We start from the raw sequence: 9,843 nt of genomic DNA on the forward strand, positions 1-9,843 counted from the left end.
AGCAAAGCTAAAATGGCCTAACACAGTTTTCTTTTTATTATCAAGTTGTAAAAGTCTTTTATATACTCTATGTACAAGTCCCTTATCAAACATATGATTTGCAAGTATTTTATCCCAATCTGTGGGTTCTCTTTTCTCTTTCTGGATAGTATCCTTTGAAGTATAAGTTTTTCATTTGATGATATCTAATATATCTATTTCTTGTTGCTGTTGCTTATGCTTTTAGTGCTATATATTTTTTTCTCTACAGAGGTTATCAAGTTACAGTGCTATATTTAATAAACCATTGTCTAGTCTAGGGGGTAATGAAGATTTATGCCTATGTTTTCATCTAAGAGTGTAATAGTTTCCCTAACACTTAGATCTACCATTTTTTGTTAATTATTATATATTGTGTGAGATAGGGTGTTCACCTTCATTTCTTTGCGTGTGGATATCCAGTTGTCCCAGCAAAATTTGTTGAAAAGACTAATCTTTCCTTCATTAAATTGCCTGGGAACCCTTGTTAAAAATCAATTGACCATATATATAATGGGTTATTTCTGCCTTCTAATTCTATTTCGTTGATCTATATGTCCATCCTTCTGGCAGTACCACACTTGTCTGGATGACTGTAGCTTTAGAGTCAGTTTTAAAATTGGAAACTATGAATCTTTAAACTTGGTTCTTATTTTTCAAGACTGTTTTGAATATTCTGGGTTCCTGGCATTTTCATATAAATTTTAAGATCAGCTTGTCAATTTCTGGGGGAAAAAAAACAGCTGGTACTTTAATTGGGATTATGTAGAATCTATAGAACAATTTGAGAAGTATTGTCACCTTAATGATACTGTCTTTCAATCCATAAACATACAATGTTTTTTCCCTTTATTTAGGTCTTATTTAGTTTATTTCAACAACATTCTGTAGTTTTTAGTGTAGAAGTCCTGTGATTTATTGTGAAAATTATTCCTGAATATTATATTATTATTGATGTTGCTACAAATGGAATTTTTAAATTTCATTTTTTGATTATTCATTTCTAGCATATAGAACTACAATTGAGGCCAGGTGCAGTGCCTTATGCCTGTAATGCCAGCATGTTGGGAGGTGAAGCAGAAAGATTTCTTGATCTCAGGAGTCTAAGACCAGCCTGGGCAACACAGAGAGATCTCATCTCTACTAAAATTTAAAAAAAAAAAAGTTTTCAATTAGCCAGGCATGGTGTCACACAACTGTAATCCTAGCTACTTGGGATACTGAGCTGGGAGGATAAATTGAGCCTGGCAGATAGAGGCTACAGTGAACTATGATCACGCCACTACCCTTCAGCCTGAGTAACAGAGTGAGTCCTCACTTCAAAAAAAGGAAGAAGAAGAAATACAATTGACTTTTATAAATTAATCTTGCAATACATTAATCCTGCAATAATTCCAAACTTATTAGTTCTAACAGTTTTGTGTGTATGGATTACTTAAGACATTCTATATACAAGATTATGGTATCTGAAATTACAGTTTTACTTATTTCTTTCCAGACTGGATGCCATTTAGTTGATTTTCTTGCCTAATCCACTGGCATGATCCTGTAGCACAATGTTCAATAGGTGTCATAAGAGCAAACTTCCTTGTCTTGTTACTGATCTTGGTGAGACAACATCCAGTGTATCACCCTTTATGTATCCAGTATATCACCATCACCAGTTATGGATTTTTTGTCAATGCCCTTTATCAGGCTAAGAAAGTTCCCTTCTATTGCTACTTTGTTCTCTATATGTCATAAAATAGTGAAATAATTTTGTGAGATTTTGTGAAATGATTTTTCTATATCTACCAATATCATTATGGCTTTAAAATTCTATTCACATGGTTTATTACATTGACTAATTTTTTTTAAATATTAAACCAACTTTGAATTCCTAGGATAAATCTCACTTGGTCATACTATATAATCCTTTTAACATATTCCTGGATTTGGTGGAACAGTATTTTGGGGAAGATTTTTGCATCTATATTCATAAAATATATTAATTTATAGCCTTCTTTTTCTATGATGTCTCTTTTTGGTTTGGAGGTAAGGATTATGGTGGCCTCATAGAATGAGCTGGGACGTTTTCTATCCTCTTTTATTTTTTGGAAGCATTCACAAGGATTTGTATTCCTTATTTAAACATTTAGTTGAATTAAACACTGAAGCCATCTTCAGTATGCTTTCTATTAAAATAAAAATAGTTTTCATATTTAAAATTATATAATGTAGAAATTCTAAGCTAATTTTAAAAGATTAATAAATGCTCAGATGTGTTTACAAAACTTTATTAAGTCACTGTGTACCTCTCACCTCTCAATATCAGCATTTATAGCTATAAATTAATAGCTATGGTTTTAAGTTGGTAATTTATACTTATGTTTATTGGCTAGAGTTATCATGTGAAAACTCCACTCAACTAAGAGAAGGAAAGGAGGAAATGATGAAGGGAAATGCAGAAGAAAAGAGAAGAAGGTAGGGAAGGAGGGTAGAGGGAAGGAAAAGAAGAAAGAATCAACTTGTTACAGGTCACACTGCTGTTAAGTACCTATCTGTAAATCACATCCCAGCAAACCCTTGCTTCTTTCACTCTGGTCCTATGTCATCTCCTGTGCAAATCTATAGCTATTATACACCATCAGCTACTTCTCTTCACACTTGAGAATAAAGCCCACTTTCTAGAAGAAGATGTTATATCTGATGCTGCCCTTTCCATCAGACAAATGCTGTGGCTGCCTCTTACCAAATTGTCAGTGTGATAAAGTGGAAAGAGCCTTCGAGTCAGAAGATCATAGCTCTGAACAAGATTCTTGCTCCAAAGCTAGGAAAATATTGCATATCGCCTTTCCTTTCTGGGTCTGTTTTCTCATCATTAGCATGAGGGGTTGAGCTAGACTGGATCTAAAGTGACTTTCGTGTTGCTGCATTTGGGGACAGTTCCTGTATGTCACTGCAGACATGCAGGCTCCTTAGGAGCCAATTTTTTTTTCCATGGTTAAAAGAAGGGCATTTGGTAAATGTGTTTAGAGGTGGTTCCATCTTGGAGAGAAAAAATAAATATCTTTTGTAATCCCCAGTTACTTCTCTCAAAAGATACAGCATCTTTGCCGCTGTTCCTTAATGTTGTTCTTTCCCTTCACAACCAGTCAACTGGTTCAAGCCCAGTGAGTGTCTGATTCTGGAATAAGATTTATTACTTTTGGCATGCCTAGCAATTTCCATCTTTATTGCTTTAAATTTATGAAATTACACTTCATATCTACACTTTCATTTTTTTCCATCTTTCCTTCATTTTTGTAAAACAGTGACAAAATGCCTTCAAATGTTCAAGCAATTGCATAAAGGTGCACTGCACAAAGAAGGTATGCTATAGCCAAAACTGGACTGTTGGCCAGTGGGCAGTGCCAGAAGCATCTGTTGAAAGGGTCATTCATCTGCTAATGAGCAGATGTGTGCATTCAATAATGTGTGGTTTCTCCCCCTTCTTATGTACTGTATTAGATAAGTTTAATTTCATAAAATTTTATGCATTCATTGTAAAAAGCTAAACAACAGAGTTGTATGAAGAACAAGTTAATTCTCCCATGCCCCTCCATACCCATACATGGAAATAACCAATGTTCATTGCTTGGTGTGTTTCTTTCCAAACCTTTCTCTATACAAACATAAAGGTATGTAAATATATGTACACAAACATTTTGTGCTTTGCTGTGTTATTTTTAATCTCAATGGATTCATACCATAAACATTATTTTGCTATTTTAGTCAATGGCATATAATGGACAGCCTTTTAGATCTCTGTATAGAAATCTAATTAATTTTACCTTATGCACAATATTTCACATTATGGATGCATCATAATTTATTTATCCATTCCTCAAGATGAAACTTCAGATTAGTTCTAGTTTTTTGACACCACTATAAATTGCCTTGTATATTTACAGAAAAAATAATGACCTATTATTTCTGTGAGAATGAGAGCCCAAACTGATTTTACTAAATCAAAGGATTTGTGTGTTATTTATATCATTAGATATCCTATATTTGTTTCCCAAAGGTTATGGAAATTCACACTTCCACTAGCAATGTTTCGAAGTGCTTATTTCTCACTACCATGGGGTGTTGTTACTATAGGGGTGAAGAGAATTTTCCTCTCCCTCTGAAGGTTTGAGTCTGCTGAAATGAACTGAAATAGATCAACAGGAGAAAAGGCATACAAATGTATTAATATGCATAAGCTCACAAGCCATACAAGATGTGAGACTCAAAGACAGGCCAGATGGTTGAGTCTTAAATACCTTCTTCCTAGGGGACAGGAAAATGGGTGATGCAGGCAATGATGAGGGAGTAGTAAATGATTTTCAAGGGAAATGAATGGGTCCAAAGAGCAGACAGTAGTTTTTAAATGATTGTTTTAGGAAATTGAATGGGACTGGCAAGTTGTGGGAAGGTGAGAAGTAGAATTGCACTGTGAACAAAGGTCATCTTATTATGCAGATAAACTCTTTTAAGGCAATCTTGGAGATGCCCTCAAAAAAAAAAAAAAATAGATGAAAAGTCTGTCTGGGTATGGTGATGACGTTTAGTCTTTTCTCTTCTCTGGTGGTTAATCCTTCCTGGTTATTTAATGAGATTCCTAGGGAGGGGGATTAAGACAATTGCATTTCTTTTAGAAAGAAGTTTCCTCAGTCAGATAAGGACATTCCAGAGAGATTCTCTTCCTGTACTTTGGGGACAGGGGAGAAACAAAAGAAAATTAGCAAATCCTTGGTCGTGGGGCAGCTTCTGAGATCTTTCCATTTATTTTAATTCCAGTGCTCAGCATGCCAAAGCACCATAACCATACCTTTGGGTATTGTTTTCTGAGCATCAACATTATCAATTGTTTTAACATTTGCCAATTTAATGAGTGAAGAATGAAATCTCATTGTTTTCATTTGCATTTACCTGCTTCATTAGTGAGATTAAGCATCTCTTCAAATGTTAATTAGCTAAAACTGTGAATCGTCTCTTCCTAATCTTTGCTGGGTTTTTTTCCTGTTAAGTTATCTTTTTCTTCCTTCATTAGTTTCCTATTGATACCATAATAAATTACCGCAGCTTTAACAACACAATCTTATTTCCTTACAGTTCTAGAGGTCACAAGTCAAAAACAGGTCTCAATTGGATTAAAATCAAGGTGCCAGCTAGATTGTGTTTCTTTCTGAACATTCTAGAGGAGACGTTTCCTTGCTTTGTCCAGCTTTTCAAAGCTACTCACAGTCTTTGGCTTAGACCCTGTCATCATCTTCAAAGTCAGCAATGAGAGGTGAAGTCTTTCTCACACTACTGTTTCTCTTGTTCTCTGCAGCCAGAAAAGGTTTTTACACTTAAGGTCACATTAGATTGAGCCCACTGGGATAATCCAGGATAAACCCTGCATCTCAGGCCTATTAATCACCTCTGCAAAGCCCTATTCATAGGCTCAGGGGATTAGGGCATGGACATCTTGGGGGCTGTGACTCTGTCTAATACACTGGTCAATGTATGGAAGCACTTTTTTAAAACAATATAATCCCATTGTTGGCATAAATGTTGCACACATTCTTTAACCTACCATTTGACCTTTCATATTGTTTATTACTCTACCCTTTTCAGCATGATGTCTGCTCTCTTCAGACTTGCAAATAACTTTATATGTTACCTTTCTTATAGCTGTGTACTTGTGAGACAAATAAGTTTTCTGAATTTCCTAATTTAAAGTATAAGTAGCATGAAGAGCTGGAATTACAATGTAAGTGATATTCGCACCCTCGCCAGGTATCTGAGGAAAAATTTAAAGTAACAATGGGAATTAATCCTGACAGTGAGGACCTTTGGGTAGACTTGGATTAATCTGAATACCTTGGACTCTCAAATTCTTCTGAATCATCCTTTACGAATAGAAGTCTCACCGGTCCCCTCAGTTCTAACATGCATAACTCTGCCTTGCTTCACCATCCTAAGCCAGGCAGGGGCTTTCTGTGTTACCAGAAACAAGTCTTAATCCAGATCCCAAAAGAGAGTTTTTGGATCTCACACAACAAAGAATTCAGGGCAAGTCCATAGAGTGAAGTGAAAGCAAGTTTATTAAGAAAGTAAAGGGATACATGGTGACTACTTCATAGGCAGAGCAGCACTGAGGGCAGCTGGTTAGCAAGTTTTATAGTTACTTCTTGATTACATGCTAAACAAGGGATGGATTATTCATGAGTTTCCCAGGAAAGGGCAGGCAATTCCTGGGACTAAGGGGTCCTCTCCTTGTTAGACCATACAAGGTAACTTCCAGATATTACCATGGCATTTGTGAACTGTCATGGTGCTGGTAGGAGTGTCTTCTAGCATGCTAATGCATTATAATTAGAATATAATGAGCAGTGAGGATGAGAGAGGTCAATTTCATCACCATCTTGGTTTTGGTGGGTTTTGGTTTTCTTCATTCCTGCATCCTATTTTATCAGCAAGGTTTTTGCGACGTCTATCTTATGCCAACCGTCTATCTCATCCTGACTTATCTCAGGAAGTTAGAATGTGTAACTTCTTCAGAATGCATCCTTATTTTGACCAGCCCCTCTTTAAGATGGAGTCACTCTGATTCAATTGCCTTTGACAATTACCTACCTGCAATCCATAGGATTATAATTGTGAAAGGAGTCTCATTTTCCAGCCCCCACCACTCCTTCTTTCTTGAAAACTCATAATTAGGATCAGATCCTCGCCTAACCTAGGGGTGTGGATACAAATATGACATTAAAAAGGAGCTAACACCCTGAATTTCAATCTTCTGCTAATTTATATCAGCAAACACTTACAGATTATTTATGGAAAGGGATGTTAAGGGAACTAGACCAGGAAGGAAAGAGCATATCTGTGATCCCAGATTAATATATCCATATGGCTACTCTAACTAGACATTCTGATTCAATATATCAGATAAAGCAGTGGCTCTGTTAGACTTCAAGACTGGTAACCTAAACCGTGGCATCAGTGATGGCCTGTATTAAATCAAGTGGAAGCACTAAGATGTTTTGGTGCAATTTTCTTGGAGAAAATAACTCAAAGATTAGAAACACAGGAATGTTGCCGTGGATTTACATGTGTGACCTACTCATGCGTACACTAAATACATCTCCCAGGAGAAACAGAGAAACTTTCGTTAATGAGGCATTAAGAAGTATATTGATGGCCAGGCTCCGTTGCTCATGCCTGTAATTCCAGCACTTTGGGAGGCCAAGGCAAGTGTATCACCTGAGGTCAGGAGTTCGAGACCAGCCTGGCCAACATGGCAAAACCCTGTCTCTACTAAAAATTCAAAAATTAGCCAGGCATCATGGCGAGAGCCTATTATAGTTCCAGCTAGCTATTTGGGAGGCTGAGGCAAGAGAATCACTTGAACCCGGGAGGCAAATGTTGCTGTGAGCTGTGATTGTGCCACTGCACTCCATCCTGGGCAACAAGAGCAAGACTCCATCTCAAAAAATAAAGGGGGTTATTGATTAGGAACACATGCATCATTATCAAAGCTCAGTAGTGACTGTGCTCCACTGGCCAAGAGTGACATTAGTTGATATTGCCACAGAAATGGATCCTTTCTTTCAGTAGAGATGGTGGGATATTGCAGTGTTTCCCATATGTTAGCATGCAGCAGAATCACCTGGAGGCTTGTTAAAAAATAGATTGCTGGGCTCCATCTGCAAAGTTGCTGATATAGTAGGTCTGGGTGGGGCCTGAGAATTTGCACTTCTAACAAGTTATCAGATGATGCTGATGTTATTGGCTTAGGAATCACAACTTGGGAACCAGAGAGCATACCTGAAAAGAACAGAGGAAGCAGAGACACTCACCACAGAGATAAGGGAGGGTGGGTACAATAATTGGCAGCAGATTTAAATGATTTCAAAATGTTTTAACCGTGGAGATATCTGTCAGTGATTAAATCATCTTACTGTTTCTAAGACTGGGAGACTACAAAAGTCCCATTTTTTTCTGTTCAGCTAATCAGTAACCAAAAAAAAAAAAAAAATTAGGTCTGGTGACAGCACAGAGATTTCCGGCTTCTCATGATTCTCAGTGTTTTGCTACTTCACCAGCGTGGAGCTGCTTGACTGAAAGGGAATCCAGCTCCCATGTGGAAGAGTCCTAGGACATGCCACATCCCTCCTTCATACCCACCATGGGACCTTCAGGCACAGGGCTGATGGCGCATGGAGAAGGGACTGCCCAGGCTTGTTAGAGACTACTGGACGTTGACTCTAAATTGACAGTAATTTCCAAGGATTCAAAATGCCCCTGCAGTTCAGCTGTTGAACTAGGGCTTTTGGAAGGCAGGTGATACACTGAGTTTCTGCCTTAGTCCATTTTTACAGTCAGCCAATGGCCATAAACCCATTCTGTAGATATTTATCTAGTTACTGAATACAAAATATATGCTTTCAGTTCTCACCATGTGGAGCTCTACTGGTTTAAAGCCCATGACTGCTACAGAAGAAATGTTTCTACCAGAGGACACTAGAGGCTGAAACTTTCACTTAACAACTTTGAGCTCCACATGCCGCTGAATTAGCAAGCAACAAAGGAGACTAACTATACAGGCTGGGTTCCCTGATCCTAATTATCAAAGAGAAATGGGACTGCTGATATCCAATAGGGACAAGGCTCCCTATTGGGAGTTCCAATGTCTAAAACAATAAAACATATATTTATTTATATATTATTCATATATACACACATAAGAATAAAATAATTGCCAACTAAAAATTTTGTAGCCATCGTAAGTCTTTTATGTCCTTCAAAATAAAGACAAATAGATAATTTCTTTCAGGTAATAAAAAACCCAACAGACCTGTGTTGAAACACTCAAGGAAATTTTTCAGGCAGAAGAAAAGCAATTCTAGATGGAATTTCCAGAAATAAATTAAAAACATTAGAAAGAGGCCAGGCGCGGTGGTTCACGCCTGCAATCCCAGCACGTTGGGAGGCTGAGACAAGCAGATCATGAGCTCAAGAGATCAACATCATCCTGGACAACATGGCAAAACTCCATCTCTACTAAAATACAAAAATTAGCTGGGCATGGTGGCACGAGCCTATAGTTCCAGCTACTCAGGAGGCTGAGGCAGGAGAATAGCTTGAAACCAGAAGGCAGAGATTTCAGTGAGCCAAGATCACACCCCTGCCCTCCAGCCTGGCAACAGAGCAATTCCATCTCAAAAAAAAAAAAAAGGCATTAGAAAGAATATTATAAACACACACACACAGAGAGATCTAAATGAACACTGACTATATGAAACAGTAATAATTATGATGTCATGTGGGGCTTAAAAACAGACATGCAATTTTTAAGATACGTGAGAATAAATAGAACAAAAGGCAAGAAATACATAAAGTACTTGAAAGCCCTTGAATTATCAGGATGTGTAAGATAATTTTTGCTAGGTTTTAATAAGTCAAGAATGCCTACTGTAATCTAAAGTAACCATATATTTTAACTTCAAAACAATATAAACCTATCAAACTAATAGAGAGGAATGGAATAAATAAAAACTACTTCATGATTCCACATGAGATTTTGGCAGGGAAGAAAAATTTTAAAATAAAAAAACTATTTGATGAATCGATAAGAAAGCAAGAAAGGAAAAAGAACGAAATATAGAAAAGGTGAGACCAGTAGAAAAAAGTAAATAAGATGATAGATTTCAACCCAAATACATTTGTAATCATATTTAAAATAAATATTCCAATTAAGATGTAAAGGTTATTAAATGAATTAAAACTCAACTATCATATACTTTTTACAAGAGACACACCCAAAATAAATGG

The sequence above is a fragment of the Callithrix jacchus genome, chromosome 12 (genome assembly GCF_049354715.1).
Source record: "Callithrix jacchus isolate 240 chromosome 12, calJac240_pri, whole genome shotgun sequence".
In the NCBI taxonomy this organism is placed as follows: Eukaryota; Metazoa; Chordata; class Mammalia; order Primates; family Cebidae; genus Callithrix; species Callithrix jacchus.